This window comes from Triturus cristatus, chromosome 1_1 (genome assembly GCF_964204655.1).
Source record: "Triturus cristatus chromosome 1_1, aTriCri1.1, whole genome shotgun sequence".
In the NCBI taxonomy this organism is placed as follows: Eukaryota; Metazoa; Chordata; class Amphibia; order Caudata; family Salamandridae; genus Triturus; species Triturus cristatus.
The window spans coordinates 669212680-669237514 of record NC_140579.1 but is presented as its reverse complement, the minus strand read 5'-3'; the positions used below and the strand labels follow the sequence as shown (position 1 = coordinate 669237514).

At 47.2% G+C, this 24835-nt stretch overlaps 1 long non-coding RNA gene across 1 annotated transcript in view; it reads right to left on the bottom strand.

Moving 5' to 3' along the window:
* LOC146870830 (uncharacterized) overlaps positions 1-23509 on the bottom strand; it is a 153134-nt gene extending 129625 nt beyond the window's left edge. Inside the window, exon 1 of the long non-coding RNA XR_014959457.1 lies at positions 23413-23509. This is a non-coding gene — a long non-coding RNA (uncharacterized LOC146870830). The remainder of the gene's footprint in view (positions 1-23412) is intronic.
* Between the last annotated feature and the right edge of the window lie 1326 nt (positions 23510-24835).

Below are 24835 nucleotides of genomic sequence, written 5' to 3'. Positions count from 1 at the left end.
GTCACTCCCTGACCACAGGGGAGATTGGCTTCAGTCCTCTGTGCAGCAGAGCGTCGAAGTTCCCGTCTTCTTCTTAGTATTAAGTTGATTCCAGGATGTCTGAAGTCTTAGGACACAGCTCCTACCTTTAAGCGGATTCTAGGGGCCGGACTACCTGCTAGGTCCCTCCCTATGGGTGGGACCAGGAAGGGGGGTGGTTACACCCCCAATCCTTTGTCCAGCTCGCCCCAGGCCCGGGACTGGTGTGCCCCAGGACCGGTTTGAACTGGCATATGCACCGAGGCTCCTTGTGAGCCACAGGCATGTCTGGTTTCTTTCAAGCCCTACCTGACCAATACACAAAATCCTGTCTGGGGTGGTGCACGCACCTCCCCTGGCAGGAAACCCTTTGTCCACACCTCCCAAGCTGGAAGGACTCCCAGCAGCAGGAGGGCAGACTTGTGTCTGTGGTGGCAGCATCCATTTTGTGGAGCTGAGGCTATGTCTGATTTTACCCGGGTTTCAGGCACTGTACATGTCGTGTCCCTCTAGAAGGGTGGAATGCTAACCCCGTCGCCAGAATTGGCGAGGGGTTAGTATTCCAATTCGTATGACACCTTACTCGACATGTTTTGATAAAGCCAAACCAAAGATAGCATTTAACCGCGAGGTTCATAATGCACTTAAGAGTATATGGTATGACGATATCTGGAAACAGTAGAAGGAAGTTGTTCCGACCACTGCAGACAGGCTCAGCTCATGCCAGAGCACCATCTCACATGGAACCAAGCACTCTGCCTTCAGGATTGTTAAGGCCTGCCATAGGAGTGACTTATAGGTTACCAGGTGTCCCATTTAAGGTTAGGTATAGGTATACTACACCTAAGTAAGAGGTGATTACACCAACTTACCCCAGCTGAGTGATCAGCCAGTTGTGTCAGATTGTTAGGCCAAGCCTGGGGTGGCATAATACATGCTTCAGCCCCTGGCAGGCCTTGGGTACACCAATGCCCTGGGTACCTAGTGTGCACTGGTACAGGGGCTGACAGGGTGATCCACTTCCAATTGGTTATGCACCTAGGGTGCATAGTTTTAATTTAGTAGAGAGAACAGCAGGCTGGGGGTCTGATTGGCAGGCCCACAGCCTCAATATGTCAAAAACCAGTGAAGCAAAAAGCAAAAATTTGGGGTGACCATAGGATAGCAGACCCTACTCTCCTACACTCTGATGGACAGAATCGCTGTTAGAGTGATGTGAATGGTCAGATTCCCTTGATGGGGACCTAGGCCTCTCTTCCACTCTATCAGCCCTCTTAGGGAGGATTCATCTGTCCTGTTCAGACCTTTCTGGGTCTGGCCCTTCAATCACAGACTCCAGGTCATCTTGATTTTCATCATCAGACCCAGAGACTATGGCTGACCCACCCCCTGATCCAGATCCACCAGCTTTTAGAGCCAGTCTAAGATCATCTGCTACTAACAGATCTATCAGGTGTTGTGTGGAGGGACTCTGTCCTTGCTTTAGGTGTCTTGCAACACACATGGCCTTCAAGTCATAGTAGGTCATGTCCTTGTACTGAGGCTGGGTGGACCCACAGGCTCCACCTTTTAAGGACATTCTAGTGTTGTGCAGTGTTGTACTACCTACACTAGTTTGTGGCCTACTGAACCTAACTTGAGCTGTAGCAAGGGTGTGCTTATCCTTCACAAACAGCTCTAAGTTCAGTAGAACTTATTGATACTAAGCTTGACTTTGTATGTACCTTGAGTACCTTAAGTGGTTTTCAGTTAGTAATTCAAATTGAGATTTTCTGGTAAAACAATGGCAAGCTGGAATCCCACACGCTGCCCACCAATGTGAGAAGTTGGCCTGGCATATGCTGGTCACTAGTTATAGTGGCCACCTTGCACCAGTCCAATTCGACTCTTATGGTAGACAACCATTTAAAGAAAGCTATCCTAGTGGTAGCTGTGGAAAGCAGCCTTCTGGCTAAGTCTCAGAGGAATGTAAAACAGCTTGTTTTACCTTATAATCTCTTGAATTACCAAATGAAAGGACACCGCACAGGTATATAGATCAAATATATATGTATTTATTACTAGACACACTCTACTAATCTCTTTATGAGATTAGAAACCAAGTACACATTCAAATGTCAACGGTTCACAATAAATTAAGCATAAATATGGCTGGAGCCCTAGGGGCGTACCAGACCATATACTAAGAAAGTGGTATAAGGATGTCGACTTGCAAAATAACAAGGCCTAGGGCCTGGGGAATCGCTGGGGCCTCACTACTGCAGTGTTAGCAGGTAAGTAACAGGCCCACGGGAGACGCGTGCAGTGTGTGAACACAGCCGCGGGTTCCCTATTGATTATAATGGTGCAAGTCGCTGTTAGATTTTTAAAGTTCTAGGATACTTCGAGGAAGACTACAAGCAAGCCACTTACAAGGTAAGTACTTTGAGGGCCAGCACACACTTGTGCACCGGAGTGCACGAGTTACCTCACCCGGGTGCATAGGTGTCTTGTGGTGTCGGGTCGCGTCGCTGTTTTCTATGGAGACCAAAGAAGACTTGCTGCTTGCGTCGACTGAAGAAGTGTCCGGTGGAATCCAAGCCTGGATTCAAGATGGAAAAGACCTGAAAATTGAAGGGACAGTGTTCAAAGTCACTTGCCAGTGACCGGTGGCCAGGAAGATGGATGACCACGGATGTCGGGTGATTTCAGGTCGTCGATGGTGTTTTGACTCTTCGCTCACGAGGTCCAGGAGAGATCGATGATGACTAGCGGCTGGATTTGGAGTGTCCCACGACGTCTACAGCTGATGGCGGTGTCGGCAACCGGATTGGAGCAAACAAGCCTTGGCAACTCCAAGTCTCGTGTAGACTGAAGAAAATCGATGGTGCAGACCAGCAAGGTCTGAGGAACTCACCCAGCAAGGGTAAGTGAGGGCAGGCCTGGAGCAACCAGGGGAGCCCTTTGAGTCGATGAGAAAGTCTTCGGGGGACCCACTAGCCAACGGGCAAGTGATCGCAAAGACACCTCCTTAGGAAATGCTTTACAGGAGCCCACGGTCACTCGAGACGGGGTAGGCTGCTGATTTTTGATGCAAGACCTGCTGGAGGCATGGGCCGCAAATGGTCCAAAGCACAAGTTTGTAGAACGTTGTTTAGGGTTTGCACTGAACAATAGTGCACGATCCCCGGGTATTGCTGTTCCTCGTCACTCGTGGGGTCCACTCGCCACAGCTTCGCTGGGGACTCAAAATGGCCGTCGAGAAGTCAGGAATTCAATTTCCAGGGCAGCAGGGACTTCGAACTCCGGCAGGAGCGGGAAAGTTTGCAACCGTTGATTAAGGTTTTTGGTGCCTGCCAAGCAGGGGAGTCACTCCTTGACTCCAAGGGAGATTCTTCTGGCTTCCAAAGGTAGTGGAACGTCGAAGGGCCAGGATTCTTCTTTGTAGAGCGTCGTCCAGGGTTATCTGATTTGTAAAGGCAATGCTTGCTATCTTATAGTGAAGATAGGGGAGGGACTAGCTCTATGACCACTCCTCTAGGAGGGTCAGGGGAGGGGGTGGTTACACCCACTTCCCTTTGTCCAGTTTCGCGCCAGAGCAGGGGCAGGTAGCCCCTGAACTGGTTTGAGCTGGCATATGCACAGAGGAGCCTACTGCTCCCCCAGTGCAGGACTTCAAAGCACTCTAGGAGTGCACCCACTCAGCTCCAATACAATAAATCCTGTCTGGAAGGTGGTGACACCTCCCTGTGACAGGATGCCTTTTGTTGGGCCTCCTCTACTGCGAGTTTCAGTCAGCAGCAGGAGGGCAGCCCAGTGTCTGTGCTGGTGGCATCCATTTTGTGATGCCAGGGCTCTATAGGATTTCTGTCGTTTAGTACAGTGGGTACATATCATCCCCTCTAGAAGGGTGGGATCATACTCCCACACCAGTTACTGGTGTGGGGGTATGATTCCAAGTTGTTTGACACCAAACACGACATGTTTTGATGCAGTCATTCCAAAGTTAGCATTTACCGCAAGGTTATAATGCACTTAAAGAGTATATGGTTTAACCGTATCCACAAACAGCCACAGGGAATAGACCCTGTCAGCTGCAGAGGGGCCCTGCTCAGGCAGAGGCACCCCCTCACATAGTAAACCAAGCACCCTGCCCTCAGGATTGATGGGGCCTGCCATAGGGGTGGCTGATAGGTTTATATGTGTGTGTATGGTGAGATATAGGAACCTATACCTCTGTGAGGAGTGCTAACACTACCTCACACAGGCTGCAGTAGCAGACCTGTGGTGTCAGATTGAGTCTGCTTCCCAGGAGTGGCATAATACATGCTTCAGCCCCTGGTAGGCCTGTGAATTACCAATGCCCTAGGTACCTAAGGTACCATATACTAGGGCCTCATAAGGTACCACAGTATCCAATCACTAATGCATCTAATATGCACACCAAGTCGTTTAGAGAGAACAGAGAGGCTGGGGCCCTGATTAGCAGGGACCCAGCCAGACTATAGACAGAAACCAGTGTATACATCAGAAAAAAAGTGGGGGCAGCATAAGTGCAGATCCTACTCTCCTACAGATACTGCAATCAGTGTTTCAGGCCTGAAGTGGCCTATCACCAGCTCTTGGTTTCGGAATGTCTGTCTCTATGCAGAGCCAACAGGGTGCTGTCATTGGGGGCGTGAGTGTGTTCATGTCTGGAGCCCCAGGCCGGAAAGTTGCGGTAGGCCCTTATAATCCTTGGTCATGAATTAGAGTCAGGCACTTCATCCTGCGTGGCTGGTTTCCCTATCTCGTAGTCTTGTTCCATGTCAACTATCTCGTTCAACAAGGGATGTTGCATCATTTCAACGTCTTCTCCACCAGAGTGCTTTCTCTAGTGTCTGTTTTGGTGCCAGGGTCGGTCCGCCCACAGAGGTGGGGCTTGCGTGAGTCTACAGTTCTCTGGGAGTCCTGTGATCGAGGAATTCTTCTTCGTAGGCGTCCTGTGCCTTTCGACGTAGAGGGTGTCGCCCCCTGTACTCGGAGCCGTCGGTGAGTTTGGATCTTGACGGTTTTCTGGTGGCCAGTTGTTCTCTGAGTCGTTTCATTCCTGTTTTGGGTTTTCTGCTGGGGTTCTCCTAGTTGTCTTATAATGGGGCGCTCTTCTAGCCAGTGCCAGGCCTCTTCAGGCGTCTGGAAGAATTGGGGGTTTTCCCATAAAGATGATCTTGAACTTCCCCCGGGAATAACAACATGTATGGTATATTTAGAGTTCTGAGTTTGGCTTTGACGGTGTCGAAGGTGCGACTCAGCTTCTGGACCTCCCTGCTATAGTCTGGAAAAATCATTATATACACATTTTCATGATGAATGTCCCCCAATTTCCTGGCTTCTCTAAGAATCAAGTCTCTGCCTAAAAAGTTCAGGAATTTTGCTATAATGGCTCTTGGTGGTGCACCCGGTGGTGGTCTTGCAGTTAGAGCTCTATGTGCATGCCCAATGACAAAGCACGTAGAGAATTTGTCTACGGGGAAGGTCTGTTTGAGCCACGTATATAGGAAGTCCTTCAACGCCCTCCCTTAAACCCACAAAGCGGAGGTTGTTACCTCGCGCTGTTTTCTGCATCATCGACGCGCAATTAAAGGTCTTTATTCGAGGCCTGTAATTCCACCATTCCCTTACAGAGATTTTGGATCTGGTCCTCTGTTTCTCCTATTCTTGTCTCTGACTCTGTAACCCTGGCAGCCAGGTTACGGAGATCCTGTCTCAAGAGTGTTACTTCTGATCCTACACCCTCTATTTTCTCCTCCAGTGCCAACCTGGAGGCCTGGATGGCCTGTAGCAGGTTGTCCATATCCGTACAGAGTTGTGGTTGTTCCTCTGGGGTGGGGTGACCACTTTAGTATAGTGATCCAGTTTCCCCTGTCTGGAAGGTTTGGCGTCTTTGTCCTTGCCCATTGTGTTACTGCAGTGGCAGAGAATGGTAGTCTGTGCCTTCCCTGTCCCGGGGGAGCCCGTTGCTCTCACTACTGCCACCGGTACTAATATCGTGGGCTCTGGACAGGCCAGCTGTCGGAAGTGGGTGTGCGTTGTAGGCTTCTGGGCGCTCGTACCCCTCCAAGTCAGCCGGGAGGGAGGGGCCTCACCGGAGGGCGTCACTCCAAGTTGCTGTTCCTGCAGCTGGTGTATCAATAATGGCCTGGGTCCAGCCCTCTGCTGCCCACGCCTCGCACAGCACTACAGGGCCCCCCAATATGTCTTGGAGGGGAAGAGGATGAGAATACCCCCAAAACCAGGATGGTGCACTTTATGGGGCCCCCCTCGGCCTCTGGGGTGTTCCAGGCGGTGTTATAGAGTCGCGATAGTGGCGCGCAGGAGGTCCCTGTATGGAGGAACTGTGGATTCCAGATACTCTGTGGGGGTCCCTAGGGGCAGTCTCACCACCACGTCGTAGTTGACCCGCACGTGCCCCCCCCCGCACTGTTCAGGGTGGTCCTCCCCCTCTCAGCAGGTCACAGGCCCACCTACTCCACCATTAGTAGCCCTAAGAATTGTTTCAAACCCGCTGCCCGCCCCCCCCTCCCTCGCAGGCTGCCCAGGTTGCCTTACCGCTGCGTGGGGTGTTATGCGGCGCTCTGTGTCTCTCCGGTCGGGCCTCGCAGGATCCCTCAGGCTTGTGGGCCCACATGGCAGCTATCAGCCGGTGCGCACTTCGGGACCCAGCAAGGGGTGTCCCAGTGCCCGTCTTCAGCGTACAGGAGTCAATCAGGGGGCGGTTCCCTCCGCGCACACAGAGCACCGGCTGCCAGCAGCACCCACCTCTCGCTTCCTCCTCTGGTCAGAGTTTACCTCTTCATTGTCGCTGTGCCCCTAGGGGCGCGGCGTCGGTGTTGAGCACTGCTGTGGCTCGGTTGAGGGGAGCTGCCACAACGAGGGTACTGCCACGGTGTCAAGATGAGGCTGGCGTGGCCGCTCACAAGCTCGGCGCCATGTTGATCAGCGCGCTGCAGGCCCATGTTGCTCCGTAGCCGCCACTTTCAGGATAATACCGTTATGTTTTCACACCCCGCAGTGCAGTTCAGGGTGCCGGTGTTGGTTGAGCCTACAAGCATTCGATCCGGTCTTCTAAACCGCCGGATTTATGCACAGATTCTTGCTATCGGACTGAGCTCTACGAAAACACGTCCTAGTCGGCCATGCCGCTAGCCACGCCCGAGGGGCTATACTTTCAGTACTTGAATTAGCACTGACTTACAGCCTTTCTTGAATTCCTGAGGGGCTTGGTGTGCCTTGAGCTTGGCTAGTCTGGGCCTTGCTAAAACCGACATCCATGTCTTCAGCCCTCAGTGGGCTGTAAAGATGCCCACTGTGGCAGGGGCACCAGCAGAAACTGCACATTGGGCCCCACTGGCCCACTTATATCTGTCTATCTCGGACTTTCTGGGCCCTTACCTATCAAATGCCTACTTACATGAATCTTAAGAATTGGTAATAGGGTCTTTTAATGCATATTTTGGTGGTGTGTGGAATCCTGAAGTGATTTGTAATGGAAATTGTGCTGACTCGCTTAGATGTGTGCTACGAGGGAGCAGTGACTTGTTGACTTCTGAGCTGTGTACTGGTACCCTATCTAAAATTCACAATGGCATATATGCCGAAAAGTGCTTCAACACCTCACAGGTATAGCAAGCACTATATAAAAGCAAACCCTTGTATCTTCTATCCCTCCACTATCCTTTTTCAATCCAATAACTGACTAAAATGTGCACCTCTCAAATTAATTTCATATTTCCCTATACTAATTCACCACTAATTCTTTTTAGGTTCTGGAATAGATTGCTACTGTGAGAAATTGGCCTGGCATATGCTGGTCACTAGTTATAGTGGCCACCTTGCACCAGTCCAATTCGACTCTTGGTAGATAGGTTTAAAGACAACCTTTTAAAGAAAGCTATCCTAGTGATAGCTGTGGAGAGCAGACTTCAGGCTAAGTCTCTGAGGAATGTAAAGCAGCTTGTTTTACCTTATAATCCCTTGAATTACCAAATGAAAAGACACCACACAGGTATATATATCAAATATATATGTATTTATTTCTAAATATACTCTACTAATCTCTTTATGAGATTAGAGCCAGGTAAACATTCAAAAGATCAACAGTTCTCAATAAATTAAGCACAAATATGGCTGTAGCCCTAGGGGCGTACCAGACCATATACTAAAATAATGGGTTAACAAACTCGACTTGCAAAATGAAGAGGCCTAGGGCCTTGGGAATCGCTGGGGCTTCACTTCTGCAGTGTTAGCAGGTAAGTAATCAGCCCACAGGAGACGCGTGCAGTGTCTAAACACACACGCGGATTTTCAATGCGTTTCAATGGCAAATGTCGCGGTTTGTATTTTACAGTTCTAGGGCACTTCGCAAAAGTCAACAGGCAAGCAACTTACAGGGTAAGTATTTCGAGGGCCAACACACACTTGGGCACCGGAGTGCACGAGTTACCTCACCCAGGGAAGCCGGGTGCATAGGTGTCCTTTGGTGTCGGGTCGCGATGCTGTTTTCAATGGAGATCCTTGAAGACTTGCTGCTTGTGACGACTGGAGAGGTGTCCGTTCGAATCCGACGATGGATTGGAGTTGCAGAAGACCTAGAAATTGAGGGGACAGAGTTCAGAGTCACTTGCCAGTGACCGGTGGCCAGCAAGATGGATGACCACAGCTGTCGCGTCTCTTCAGGTCGATGATGGTGTTTTGTCTCTTCGCTCACGAGGACCAGGAGGGATCGAAGATGACCAGCAGCTGGCTTCGGAGGTTCCCACGACGTCTGCAGCTGATGACGGCGTCGGCACCCGGATTGGAGCCAACAAGCCTTGGCAACTGCAAGTCTCGTGTAGAGTGAAGATTGGCAATGGTGCAGACCAGCAAGGTCTGATGGACTTACCCAGTGAGGGTAAGTGAGGGCAGGCCCAGAGCAACCAGGCGAGCCCTTGAAGTCGATATGGAAGTCTTCAGGTGAGTAACTAGCCAACGGGCAAGCAACCGCGAACACGCCTTTGCAGGAAAAGTTTAACAACAGCCCACGGTCACTCGGGACGGGGTAGGCCGCTGAATTTCGGTACTAGACCTGCTAGGTACTTGGACAACAAGTGGTCCAAAGCACAACTTCGTTGGACGTAGATTAGGGCTTGCACTCGAAATCAGTGCACGGTTCCCTCGTATTGCTGTTCCTCGTCACTCTTGGGGTCCAGATGCCACAGCTTCGCTGGGGACTCAAAATGGCCGTCGAGTGGTCAGGAAATCCGCTTCAGGGGACGCAGGGACTTCGGGCTCCGGCGGGAGCGGTAAAGTTTGCAACCGTTGTTGAAGAGTTTTGGTGCCTGCCAAGCAGGGGAGTCACTCCTTGACTCCAAGGGAGATTCTTCAGTCTTCCAGAGATAGTGGAACGTCGAAGGGCCAGGATTCTTTTTAGTAGAGCGTCGTCCAGGTGTAATCTAAGTTGCATTGGCAAGCTTTGGTATCTTATAGTAAAAAGATGGGAGGGACTAGCTCTATGACCACTCCTCTAGGAGGGTCAGGGTAGTGGGTGGTTACACCCACTTCCCTTTGTCCAGTTTCGCGCCAGAGCAGGGGCAGGTAGCCCCTGAACCGGTTTGAGCTGGCATATGCACAGAGGATCCTACTGCTCCCCCAGTGCAGGACTTCAAAGCACTCTAAGAGTGCACCCACCCAGCTCCAATACACTAAATCCTGTCTGGGAGGTGGTGACACCTCCCTGTGACAGGAAACCCTTTGTTGGGCTCCCTCCACTGCGAGTTTCGGTCAGCAGCAGGAGGGCAGCCCGGTGTCTGTGCTGGTGGCATCCATTTTGTGATGCCAGGGCTCTAGATGATTTCTACCGTGTAGTACAGTGGGTACATGTCGTCCCCTCTAGAAGGGTGGGATCCTACTCCCACACCAGTTACTGGTGTGGGGGTAGGATTCCAAGTTGTTTGACACCAAACACGACATGTTTTGATGCAGTCATTCCAAAGTTAGCATTTACCACAAGGTTATAATGCACTTAAGAGTATATGGTTTAACCGCATCCACAAACAGCAGCAGAGAATAGACTCTGCCAGCTGCAGAGGGGTCCTGCTCAGGCAGAAGCACCCCCTCACATAGTAAACCAAGCACCCTGCCCTTGGGATTGATAGGGCCTACCATAGGGGTGACTGATAGGTTTATATGTGTGTGTATGGTGAGATATAGGAACCTATACCTCAGTGAGGAGTGCTAACACTACCTCACACAGGCTGCAGTAGCAGGCCTGTGGTGTCAGATTGTGAATGCTTCCCAGGGGTGGCATAATGCATGCTGCAGCCCCTGGTAGGCCTGTGAAGTACCAATGCCCTAGGTACCTAAGGTACCATATACTAGGGGCTCATAAGGCACCACAGTATCCAATCAGTAGTGCCTCTAATATGCACACCAATCATTTAAGGGAGTAAGCAGATAGGCTGGGGTCCTGGATAGCAGGATCCCAGCCAGACTAGTCAAAAACCATTCAAACACCAGGAAAAAAATGGGGGCAACCATATAGTCAGATTCCACCTTCCTACAGCTACATCCCCAAAAAGCGCTTCAACACCTCATCAGGGGTAGTAAGCGCTTTGTAAATGCAAACTCTTCCCCCTTCTATCTTTCCACTATGCCTCCACTATTTTCTTTCAATAGAAATAACAAACGTGCATGTCCACCGCTCGAATTACTTTCATATTTCCCTATACTAATTCACCACTAATCCTTTTTGGGTTCCAGAGAAGCGTGCTACTCGCCGAAAAAGCGGTTTGACACCTCGTCAGGGGTAGTAAGCGCTATATAAATGCAATTTCAATTACACAATAGAATCACTGAGTGCTTTAGCTGCAGAATTTGTATCTTACGGGGAAGTTAAAGGTCATTGTTACTCGACAATAGTGATTATGTGGTTATCATTCACATTTCTCAATTATACCACCTCCTCAACAAATCTGGGGGAGGGCAAGGACCTCCTTTCAAATGGCAGCCTGATGCTACTCGATGCAATGGCCTTTTGCTTCAGAATGTTACAGCTGAGACCACCTTAAAGAAATTGAGCTCTGGAGGTGTGCTACATACCCTCACTTGTATATATGGTTCAAAGGGCCATCCAGTGAATGATGTCACATGAGATCTGAAAGCTCAAACTGGTGACGTCATCAAACAAAGCAGCATGTACAATGCCTATCCTGCTAATTGTTGGTGATGCAGCCATGTTTTTGTTCCCTCTGCACTGGATGTTTCCTTTAAAAGACAATAATCATCATCATTTGGTCTTTATTTCGACGTTATTTCAGCCATAAAAGATTTACAAGTTAAAACAGACATTGCAACACATAATATAAAATTGTCAATTCATAATATACAATAAAATTCCATAAAAACAGAAATATACAGTCACCCCTGGCTACTATTCGCAATTATGAACCATCTCTTTGACCACATGGCTATCAGAAACTTCGATAGTGCAAAGACGATATGCCCTGAGGTGTCGGTCTTAAGAATTCTCATAGCAACCCAGCATTTGTCAAAGCCCAAGTTCTTACATAAGGGTACTAACCAATACTTCCTAGCTTTACTGTAAGCAGGACAAAAAAAGAGTATGTGGAGTTCATCCTCTTGATCGGCACCGCATCCTGGGCAACATTCATTCAAAGAGGAGGGCCATTTGCTTGTAAAGGCCCTTAATGGTAGTGTACCATACCTCCATTGAATATAGAGCTTCCTTGCTGCTACTGGATAGATAACATTCAGGAAGTCCTCGAACACATAGGCAGTCTTGTTATTTAAAAATAGTTTTGACAAAGTGCCGACTCGAGAATCATGCAGCCATATGTTGCGTTTATAAACCCTGAAGGACTTCTTAAGGGATTTACCTGAAACCTCCCTGCACGCCTGTTCTGGTTCATACCACAGGGCAGGTAGTCCCATTTTCTCCAGTTCCTGTTTCACAAATACAAGCCAGGGAATTTTTGCTGCTTTACTATGGCTCAGTACGTCCTTCAATGCAAGCCTGTAATTTAAGAGTTCTGGCGTTATCCAGAGCCTCCGCCAGAACCTGAGAGGTTTTAGGGCTAGCTCATCCTGGATAGGACTTAGTCCTAGATCTAACCTTAATGGTAGGAGGGGTGTACTTTGGGGGAGGGCCAATAGCTGTCTCTTAAATTTATTCTCCACGTTTAGTATTTCGAGCCTGCAGGAGTGCCCCCAGAGTTCCCCCCCATAGAGGGCCACTGCCCTTGCCTTGACTTTATAAATCTCAAGTGCGGGACTCACTGGCTTGAATGTCGATGCATTTGACATCTTAAGTATGCCCCCGTTAGTTGAGACAGTTTGAGTTGGGACTTAACCTGTTGGGGGCCTCACAAAAGATTTTCATTTATCGTGACCCCTAAGTATTGAAAGGTCTGTACCCTCTCCAGTCTAACTGAGCCCAGGACAGGTGTTGGGCGGGTGGATGCCGGGGGATTAAAAATCATAAATTTAGTTTTTTCTGCATTGATTTCTAGGCCACGGCATCGGCAAAAATCTATAAACCCATTCAGTACGTGTTGTATCCCCATAGGGGACTTGGAAAGCAGGAGGGTGTCATTGGCAAACATTATCGCAGGCACCCTCCTGCCTGCCAGTCTGGGTGCGTCATTATTGGGGACTGCGTCCAGGTGTGATATAACACCGTTCACATAGAGGCAGAACAGGGTTGGTGCCAAAACACACCCCTGCCTAACCCCCCTGCAAACTGGAAACCTGGAAGACAGTACCCCATTTCTCCCACATCTGACCTGTGCAAAGTTCTGTACATGCAACCTCATCAATACCCCCAATATTGCATGTGGGACTCCCATGTCCAAAAGCACCGCCCACAATTTCCCCCTAGGAACCATATCAAACGCGGACCGGAGGTCCACAAACACCATGTAGAGGCTGCCACCCTCTGCTGTGACCGTCCTCCAGTATAACAGAATTAAACGGAAGATCTGGTCCATGGTGGATGTGTTCCTCCTAAATCCGGCCTGAAATGGGCTAAGAATATCGTGCTTGTCCATCCACTCCTGTAAACGATCTAGGATTAGTCGAGAGAAGATTTTTTGGGGGACGTCGATGAGGCTGATGGGCCTGTAGTTAGCTGGGAGCAGAGGAGAGCCCTTCTTGAAAATCGGGATAATCTCTGCTCCCAACCAAGTACCCGGCACCTCCATGCCTCCCAGGATTGCATTAAATAGGGTACAGAGGTAAGGAGCCCAAATCCTTGGCTGATCCCTAAAAAGGTCGCCAGGGAGTTTATCTAAACCGGGAGCTTTTCCCGTAGCCAATTTCCCTATGGCAATATAGACCTCCTCTGGTGTATATTCCAGTTCATCAAACTCAGCAACTGGCAGTGTGTATAACTGTATGCTGTCTAGGCCAGTAGCTGCTGCAAAAGGTCTTAAAATGGAGTTCCCAAACCCCTGCCTCAATATTGGGTTCAATCGCAGATCTGGGCTCACCTGACCCCGTGCTGACTATTGCCCAGAATCTACGCGCATCTTTCATGTCTAGGGAGGAGGAGAGATTTAACCATCTTTCCATGTCCCACTCTTTCTTCGCATGATTCATTGTTTCTTTATATAGTAACCTTAAAGAGTGGATTTTTGGTTTATCTCTCCCATCTTTTACAGCCTCCATGAGCTTCGTTTTTACCTTCCTGCAAGAAACATTATACCAGGAAGATACAGGAACCCTACTCCTCCTGCTAAGGCTAAGCGGGTTAAAAAATTTCAAAAGACAGTCTACCAAATCCTGATGCACGGTCAACATGTTTCCAAGGGAATCTAGTGCCAAGGGCTGAGCCACTATATCACTGGCCTTCGTGAGGAATGGTAAAATTGCGCTATATATTTAGGTAGTGCATCTTGGGAAGCCACCAATTTCCCTCACTTGACCCTACGTCTATTATTGGTGGTTATCAACCCATCTACCATATCTGGGGCAACTTCATTCTCATTCGCCCTTGGGCGTGGGAAGTCCATCCTCAGACTCAATGCATTATGGTCGCTGTCTGGCCTTGATATCACCTCAAAGTCAACAACCTTCGACCATAGGCGTGTCTCCACCATAATGTAATCCAATCGTGATTCTTGATCTCTCTTGTTAAAGGTGCACTTTGAGGGGATATCAGAGGGCATCCGACCATTGCAAGCCCTGATTGAGTTGCTTAGTGTTAGGGTCGTAATCTGCATGGCCAGTGGGGACCAAGACTTTGCATAGGGAGACTGGCATGGCGGGATTCCCCAATATTCGTCCTTCCCCGTCAACGCTCCCTCATTCAGCCCTCGCAGCGGCTCAAAGTGACAGTTTAAGTCACCAGCCACCATATATTGTATATCATTACTGAGGGAGTAAAGAAAAATGAACAGCTCCCCAATGGTACTAGACTCTTTGGCCACACTTATCGGGCGGGAGTAAACGTTCACGATTGCGAATTCATAGGAGGTTGGCCATGTCAGGAGGACACACAGGATGTCATCAGAGTTGGTCGGGATAAACTCACCCTTGCAGCCTAGATGTAACCCAACCCAGGTTGTAAAGCCCCCAGATGGTCGCCCCTTACCTCCCCAGCGGGCAGCAATGTTAAAGGCCGCAAAGCCTACTCTGCATTGGTCCTCCCTAGCCCAAGTCTCCTGGAATAAGCATATATCATTACTATCCACAAAAGAGCCCCACTCCGGACAAGCTAGTTTATTTGGGAGACCCGCCACATTCCATGACAAAATAAGCATATGCTTCGTATTAGCAAGATTTTGACGTGCTATAACTACAGGAGTGTTGTCACTCCCCATAGGGATATCGGCACCGGTGATTTCTAATGGTAGTGATGGTTTCTGATCCTGTGGTGTCCTCCCTATATCAAGCATACCACTACTCATACTGCTCCCTTGTGGGGGATGATGGGCTCTTTGTAATACTGTCACTGAGAGGCTTCCCATTAGAACCTTAGTAGCCTCAGTATTATCATCCCGACTTTAGGTTTTACCTAGAGATTCCAGCCTGGTTACGTTCAGTCAATCAACCTGTTCCAGGCCACTATACCTGTTGTGGCATGGGATATGGCTCTGGGCTGGCAAATTGTAGCCGTACCTATCCTTCCCGCCCCTCCCCCCTCGCTGGTATGATACAAGAGACCAGCCATCATCCAGATTTCTCAAATGTTCCCTGTGGTAGAAAAACCAACGGGGGCGAGCTACGATTTTTGTACCTGGGCTGGATACACTCCAGTTACAGATATATGCTGCGGTCTGTGAGTCCCTAAAGTTGACCAGTACACAATCGCCAGTTGAAGTTTTTGGAGTATGACCCACCAATCACCACCCTTCGAACCATTGATATTTCACTAGTGATATGAGGGGGGAGTGTCCTATACATATTGAGCCAATGGATGGTTTTATTTTTTAAAGAACTATATGTCTCATCGTTCAAATCACTTAGTTCAGGGACCCCAGTTAGAACAGCCAAGTATGGACTCACCTCTGGTGGTAGGTCAATTCTAGGCCTATTTCTAGGTTCCTCTGTCCTATTTCTAGGTTCCTCTGTCGTGCCCCCATCCGTCAGGACCCACCCATCATGTCTAACCGTATCAGTGTGGGCCACTCCTGTACTGTTGGGGACTAAATACTGATCTACCCTGGGTCCCTCTACCGAATTGATTTGCAATGGATTTTGGACTGCGACATTACACTCCCGGGATGTACTATAATTGCCATCTATCGGGTAAGTCACAGAAATAACTGGTTTGTCATGCATCTCGACCCCTCTAGTTATATTAATTGAATTTCGATCACCCCGGTCTGGTGTTTTATTAGCAATACTATTAAAGATACCCAATGTAACATGCTCAAACTTAGAGAGTTGACTCTCAATCCGGGCAAGTCTCTCTTCCAGCGGACGGAGTGAAACACTCAGAAGTGCAGTGATTTTCATACATATAGAATCCTCCCCTGATGATGATAGTATGTCCGTAGATGCAACCGGACCTTGCGCAATGCCGCCCCCCAGAACTTACTCGTTGTAGGGGTAAATCAGGCATGGCACACCCCCGAATCCCTCATCATCCTTGAAGCTAATTTGCTGTGTGTTATTACTGCAGCATTTAGATGGTTTGGCTTTCCTGGCTCCTGCAGTAGGGTGCTTCTTTTTCGATATCGCACCCGTATCTTTCCCCCGGAGCTGGCGGGTAATAGGTCTCTCCATAGTCTTGGGCGGCGTGGAATCACCCGAAGTCACAGGGAAACCATGAGGTGAAGACTCAACCAAATGCTGTACTGGAGATTGGTTATGCGTAGACAATTTGGGATTCTCAGGATTTTCAGTGTTCAAGCCCCTAATGGCGTTTGGTGTACGGGCATTTGCATAATGGCCCATTGAAGACCTTTTGGCCATAGCAAGATCCTGTGAAACTCTGCGTTCCATCAGGACAATGCCCTGGTCAATCACGGAATTAGCTCTCAGTATGAAGTTGTCCAGGGTACCCGTTAGATTACCATTAGGAGCTTTATTCCTACTCTCCTTCGCAGCCATAATTCGGGAAAAAAAAAAATCTAAAAAGAGTTTCTACGAGGAGAACTGGAAGGAGTTCTGGATCAGTTTAAACAAAGTACTTACGGGACATTTTTGAAAAAGGAGCAATTTCCAAAGATGGCAGTCCGGCCCCCTCCGGGCTCAAACGGGCTACAGGGGACCTTGGCTACACAGTAAACCTTCGCAGTTAAATATGTACGGGCAGGGGGCGGGAAGAGGTACACAGCTGCACAAAGTTACGGGGCTGCTGGTCCTCGCAGTCCCGTCCCAACACTCCTCCCTTAGTACAAGGTCCAAGGTCCAGAGCCGCAAGTACCTCTCATATATCCGGGGCTCCACTCACTCCACTCACTGTGTACAGAATTCCTTTGGTCACTCACTCCAGCGCTTCAATGACAGCCGCCCCATCCACGACCCACACGGTCCACACAAACCTAGGTCGCAGCGTCGAACAGCCCCCACATCGATCGCCCTCGGCCGACTGGCCCTCCACTCGCTCTTCACGCTACTCGGGGCCGGCGCAGTGCTCAGCGCAGTGCGGGGAGCGTTTCCTGGGCGTTTCCTGGCATCTCCTGCTTCCCCGGGAATAGCTGGAGGCACGCTCCGAGCACCGAGCCTTGCCCTGCGCCTCACGGTCCGGGCGTCGGGTGGCAGGGTGTCAGGTGCCAACTTCAGCTTGGCTCAGTTCAAGGCTCAATTGAAGGGGGGAGTCAAGGCAAAAGAGGCAATCAGCGGGGAGGGCGGTTTAGAGCGGCTGGAGCGTTTCTTTCAGCGTCTCAGCGTCTCCCGCTCCGCTCCCACTCTGCTTCCCTGGTAGCCGCTGGCTCTGGTTCATCCGAAAACCTGGACTGGATTCCTCGGCAGACTTTGATTTTGACTCTAACATTAGGCAGTGGCAGGTAAGTGTTGTTAGTGCTGTCAATGCTGTTAATGCTTGTTGATGCTGGATTATTGCTGGATTATGGCATTGAAGAGGACGTGATTGTGCACTGTGCCCAAGGTAAGCCCAAGGTGTAGGATTGTTTTCCAACCGGGTGGCTTGGAAGCAGGACCAGGAAGCAGATGGAGGGGAGGTAAGCGGGGCTCACGAGTGCACACCGGTTCACAGGCTAGGCGCAGCCGCTGCCGTTTGCTTGATCTGATGGAACCCATCTGCCTTTCAAGGCTCACCTTAGCTCCCCCGTCGGTGCTGCCTCTGTTGCGGTGGCTGAAAGTGCGGCAACACGATGGAACACGATGTGCCGTTATGGGGAGAAATCACCAAAGAAAACCACACTCTTCCGGCAACCGCACTTGGCACCGGGCTGTCCGTGGCTGCTCGTGGCTTCCAGGAGTTATGTGGAGACCCTTGCTGTTTGGAGGACAGCGGGCGGCTGGGGCGACAAGCCAGGAGCCGGCGGTCCAGTGTCTTTCGGCGTCTTCCTCCTTGCTCTACTGCCGACTGTGAGGCGGGGCGGAGGCAGAGTTCAGCGTGAAACCACGGACTGGAGTTCCCAATCAATACCACCAGCGACTCCAAAGACAATAATGTTGCTACACATTTAATAAAAATATCGGCCATATACATTATGCATATGATATGAGGAACTGAAATCTCTTGGTTCACTCAGAGCAATGTCACTAGGATATAAGGAAATCTATTTCTGGCAACAGATGCTAGGACAAAAGTGAAACAGAAATGTTCAATAAATATTCACATTTCAACGTAGTCTTTTGCTGTATTTTGATTGACATTTGAATCGTCAGTTACATGCCGAATGTATGGTTAATTTGGCTTCAAATGTTCTCTCGCTCTTGTAGCCAGGCCAGAGGATTCGCTCATCTTGCACAGAACTTTGCAGGCTTGCCCCTCAAAAATAGGCCGCTAGCTAGCTGGAGAGCACAGAGCCGGCCGGGCGGCTGGCACCGTTGGACTGAGGGAGTCTTCGGTGCACCCTGACCTCACTGCTGCTCCGGAGCACGAGGGACTGCGCACTGCTGCTTCTCTCAACAAGTTCTCATCTAGACATCTGGATAGATTTTATGAAGCTCGCTCAGGGGAGTAGCTTGTTCAGTAGAATAGGGGCGAGGGGGGGGGGGGGAAGGAGGCGGAAGGTGAGCTTCAGATTTTATGGCAATCAGGCTGGCAATATAATGTTCAAATACGTAATATGACATGCAGGGTGCATGACAGGGGCCATTTTGTTAAATAACAGATATTTTTGAAGACTTTCAAGCAGAGTGAGAGTGTGCATTTTGTCTGTATGTATTTAAACATTTCTTCTGAAATCCGACTGACATCTCACAATACCCGACTGAAAGCTCTTGCCTCCAACTATTTATCAGAAAATGCATTTATCAGGGAGGAGCTACACCCCAAACACCCCCCCCCCCTTCCCAGAGCTACGCCCCTGAGGTCGCAGCCCCGTGTCGTGCAGACCATCAAAACACTCATGACACGCCAGGTGTCTCGTGACGCTGCTCTCTTTCTAAGGGCTCCAAAGGGGCTTAGCTAATTGTAACTAAATGCAGATTTAAAATTAAGGACAAACGCCATCTGTAATACACTCAATTACGGACAACGTAAAGCCTCCCACAATAACGGACTCTCCGTAAAAATAACGGACAACTGGTTACCTTAGGTATAACTTAGAACGCGAGCACTCTGGCCATGCTTGGCCATGGACCTCATGTCACCCGCCTACACAATCGCTGAGCCAAGTTGTGGCGATGAGTGGCTGCAGATGTATTACAACAAACAGTTCAGGTGACCATTTGTAAGCATGATAAATGTTAATCAAATTCAATAAAATATTGTGATGGATCATGTATTAATAATATGGATTACAAATATGGATTATTATTATTATTAATAACCATCATCCTCCATTCAGAATACTTGCTCTGGGCGTTTTAGATTAATCTTTTTGGTAGACCCCCTACAGATTTTAGGCTCCGCTCTCTAAACATCATCCTGTCCCTGTGTGTCGGCCTCCAGGCAGGTGTGGGCTGAGAGTGCTGTCTCCGCTTTGGGAGGTGACCTGTCCTTTTGTTTTCCAGGTACACCTGCCCTTTGCCATTCCAAAGCCTTCTGTGTTCTTGTACCCCCTCCCTCAAGCCAATTGGCAACTGGATACTTTCTATTCTGAAGCGTCTGATTGCTCTTTACCCTATAGTGTGAGTTTGTGCACCCATTAAATAATGGGGTTCACCGGTCCCCGCTGTATTCCAAAAGTCTGTAACATCACAGTTTTCTTTAATTACAGATAGCTGCCATTGTCAAGACAGCCTTTTATCCTCTGAGAGTGCTCTGGCGTTGGAGACTATGTATGGTCAGGATCTTGAGTCAGCAACATACACTCTCATGTCTACACCCTTAAACTTTGGAGCTATTCCACATGCGGCACTTTGTCTGGATTTGACTGCTGTGGCTAATGCAGAACACAGCTGCTAGTGAGCGGAAGGGAACTTTTGCTTCCATCACACCACCCTAAGTCTACAGAGGCACAGGCCCCACATTGACCCCTTTTGGTGTTGGTAGTGAAATGCAAGCAGTTATTGTCTACTTGGATATGGACCTTACTCGTCGCATACTCATCTAATGCTCAGTATCATCCTCAGAAGTATAGAGACAAACCTAGTCCAAAGTCAGCCCAGTTACGTAGCCCAGAATGACGGCTGATGGCCATATAGGACCAGGATTAGAATGGAGCTTCCAAATCCAAACCCTAGTATGAACCATCCTAAAGCCTGCAACCCCCAGTCTCGTCAGCCACCAACAATACACGCTTAAGAGACCTTAAGAAGACAGCTGCTGATTACACGTATTAATTGGTTCACGTTTAAATGTAAGGTTAATGTTAGCGCTACTGTTAGGGTCATTGTTTGGGGCAGGCTAATTGTCAGGATTAATGCTACTGTTACGGTTACCATTAGGATTAAAGTTTGGGCTAATGCTAACTCGACGGTTTCAGTTTGGTTAAAGTTTATTGTAAGTATTCTTGCTAGCATTATTGTTTAGCATTAAGGTTAGAGTTAGCATTAGGGTTATGATTAAAGATAAAATTACAGTTAGGTTTAGAGTAATTGTAAGGGGCACCATGGGTGGATACTGTTAGTGTTAGAGTTGTGGTTAGTATTATTGTTGATAATAATTACTTTTAGGGTTAGAATTAGTGTTAACATTAGTGTTCTAGTTTGTGGTTAAGATTATAGTTTTGTGCTAAGGTTACTTTTATGGTTAGGGCTATATGTAGGGCTAGTTTCCGGTAATCAGTAGGAGCCTAGGAGATTCTTGATTCTGGTTATTGACAGGATTATGATTGGAGCTGTGGCTAGTGTTACGGTGTGTAAAAGGCTTATGTTTAGGGTTGCAGGAGTTGGATGCCCTTGCGATTTGGGTTTCTCTTTGGTTTTCTGTGATATTAAACAGTTTAGTATTGCAACATTTTCTCTATACAACTATTTGATCCAAAACATATACATTCTGTGCCCTAGGATACTGTCACAAATTCACACACTCGAATGTGAAGACTTATTTTAAAAACACGTGCACAGATTGTTCGTTAAATCCGTCGTTTCGACCTTTTGCCCTCAAATGAAGCATTTTCCATTCCCTCTGAAAGGAGATTACCTAATCTCGCTGATATGTACCTCCGCGGGCTGACTGATCTAAAATGAGGCTTGGCAGTGGGCAGAGGTCAACAGTCACCTGCGACTGCAGTTTCTGTTGTTGCATTGACTGGTGCTTCTGATGCTCACAGACATAACAAACCAATAGCAACTGTTGATGGGTCTCAAAAGTGCATTGTCTTTATTTTTGTTTTCTTTATAGCTAATAAACATTAATAAATATCACATGACGTTTTTGTATAGCAGTCTGCACTAACTCACGGATGTGGTAAAAAAAAAAAAAAACACAAAACAAAACACAGAAAAGACAGTAATCCAGGGAGAATTTTTTTTTAAAATGAAGAACGTTAAGAATAATTGGTGCTAATTAGTAGTGGCAGCCAACGTTATCAAACAACAAGATTGTGAATGGCAAAGAAGTACCCTGTCTGCCAAACTCTAAATCGAGCCCTTAGTGGTAATTCACAAACATTTCCATTAGTAAATCTGGACGTGCGTAACAAGCATTAGCACAATCATTTTTCTTATTTTTATGGAAAGATGATGATCCTACAAATGCATAAATTATGACAGCCATTTATTTAGTAATATTAATAATATGTTCACCCTTCTGAATTGCCCATAAATTATGCATTCGTTTACAAAGAGGAAAGCGACCTCACTCCTGCAAAAACCTGGGTAAATTTAATCCACTGTTTGGCTCTGCCTGCATGCCAGCTGTGGTCACATTATGCAGACTGAGGGTAGAAGAGGCATTCTCTGCTGAGGGTGAAATGAGGGCACAGAATGTTAACCTGCAAGAAGACTTTGACCAGATAGCAGTTAACTAAAATGGGTGAAGAGGGTCCTCAGGCGCTCATACAAATTTACAACAATAAATCTAATAAGGAACAGTTACACGTATTCTGCGGTGCATTCAAAGAGGGAGAACCTCCACCCGAATTCCCCTATTTTTCAATCAAAGATTGAACAAAACGTTTTACAATTCCTGTAGCACATGCAACTTATAATGACAAAGCAGTACAATAATATGAAGGAACAAAAAGATTCTGTTTCTTTGGGCTTGTTCGGTCCTTTATTACACAAGATCTTCCATTCCCTTACGCCAACGCATTTCGTCGTCTTTGGGCATGTACCCTACGACTTCCTCTGGGCTGGAAGTAATACAGACAATCTTGTTGTAGCATACCAATACATGTGCAATTTACATGTTAAAAGCCCATACATAACCTTTGTGCGTCAAGGGACTAGTCAAAACAAAGAAATTGTGCATATGTTCCATGCTGGAGTAGAAAACGTAAGCAAAGTATATACAAATTAATGAAATCCAGAATTTTTAATAATTATTTTCTACATAAACATCCGATTCCACAGACTCACCTTAGTGTAAGTGAGTCAGCACAAAACCATAAAAATAGCCAATGTGCAATTAATTGTTAATAAACCACAGGTGCATTACATGCTCCATTGCAACACGAATGCATTGAAAATGAAATGAATGGATTAATGTATTATTCCAGAATCATCACTGCAAAGATTAGATTGACATAAAAAGCCTAGATTAGCTTAAAGTACTCAAGGCATGAGGTATCAGTCATTCAGTACGTCATATTATAATCACAAATCGCCATACTCTCAAGGTAGGGCTTACCTCTCTTTTAAATCTTGATTTCAAGTAAGGGTTCTCTTGTTAAAGTAACTCAAAGTCTTTTGTAAAACATTTTTTTTATTGAATGAAATCCCAATCGCGTCCCTGTAAGGGAACGCAAGATATTCTTATAACCTATTTCATGCAATCCTTTGATATCACAATATTAGTAATAGTGCTTACCCGTAGGTATCACGAAATATCCAAAATTCAAGCCGTCAATTTCCGAATTCAATCTCCACATCGATAAAGTGCACTCTATACAGTGCAGTATGGGACATAAAAACAATATCCATATCACTAATTGAACAAATCAATCATATCCCTTGTATCACAATAACAAGGTATTCTACACTTATCGCTAGTTTAGTAGACCAGCAAATCCAGGTCAAAGTGTGTCAAGGCTAAGAACCGGAACGGAAACTCTATTTCCGCTAATTACACCAGGTCCCTGCAGTACGGGGTACCCTGTAAAGAAATAAAGGAACGTGCGGCCGAGTATCAATACTGGCTTCAAAAAGACCTCGAAATTCTAATATAAATAAAAATAGCAACGCTACACATACCTATTGTCCAAGTATCATCGTTCCACACCCTGATAAGGTGAAGACGGACTCCTCGTCCCTTCCAGGATTAACAAAACATTCACAGAAAGCAAAAAGGTGACTACACTACCGATAACACCAGCGCCATATTAGAATGGGCAAAGTATGGTGAGTCAACCATTATAATGTCGACAAACAAACGTATATCATTGCCCCTATTAAAATTATGTCGATTATGTGCATCAATCAATTTCTATAAATCAGAACTATAGGGTATTTGACAATTTCAAGCACTTATAGTCGATTCAATATACCGCATTTATACCCCACAAACGAAATAAAAGTACAATTGAGGAGCGGTCTCACGAGTAATTTGAAAAAGTTATTATTTTCACCCCCAACGTTACACAAACCTATTACCAATGGTCCTTATTCGCCACATATCGAATAAGGCGAAAGCACTATGCAAGTCCTTATAGAAATTCAATCAAAACAAAAAAAATAATAAAGTAAACAGAAACCTTGACCTATTAATACATCTAAAACTAATAAGTCGGATTGTGATACTATGCAAAATTCATCAATCAAATACTTCACTAATCACTTTCATTAAAGTGCAGTCTCTTCCTACTCATGCCATAACCTAAGATATTCTCACAATACCTCATGCCTATTTTATCAAGTGTACAGATGGCAAGCTATGTCATTACAGTTTAGACAATGTAAATGGATATATCCATGCCTTAAAAGCTACAGCCTTTAGTCACCGAGAAAATACTGCTATTCCTGATCATAATTGAGCCCCTCCTCCACGGCTCGCAAACGCATGATCCACCGCGCCTCATGCCTCCGTAATTTCAGCTCTCTATTGCCACCACGTGGATCTGGTTTTATATGCTCTATGCCATAGAACATAAATGTTTTATTAGGACCTTGTGCAGTACAATTATAAACATGGTCAGCAATAGGGTATCTTAAATCGTTGTGCTTTTTCGCTCGCATATGTTCTCCAACACGATCTTTTAATGGCCTTATAGTGCTCCCCACATAGATTGTAGCACACTTGCATATAATAATATAAAAAACATATTTTGTGCCACAATTAATATTAGTCAATATGGTGTAAACCTTTCCCGCACTGTCTTTGAATTGCTTAGTCTTTTGGTCAGCAAATCTGCACATCCCACAATGACCACATTTGAAAAAACCTTTAGAAAGCTGGGCTAACCATGGTTCCAACTCAGTTTTAACAGGATAACTAGGACTCAATAAAGTGCCCAATGTTCTACCCCTTCTGAATGTAATCTGGGGTTTGTCTTTTAAGAATTTCTGCAAAGTTCCATCTGCCTTCAGGATGTGCCAGTGTTTATTCAAACTTCTGCGTAATGTAGTACTGATATGAGTATAGTCCGTAATCAATCTGATCTGCGCAGTGGACTGATTA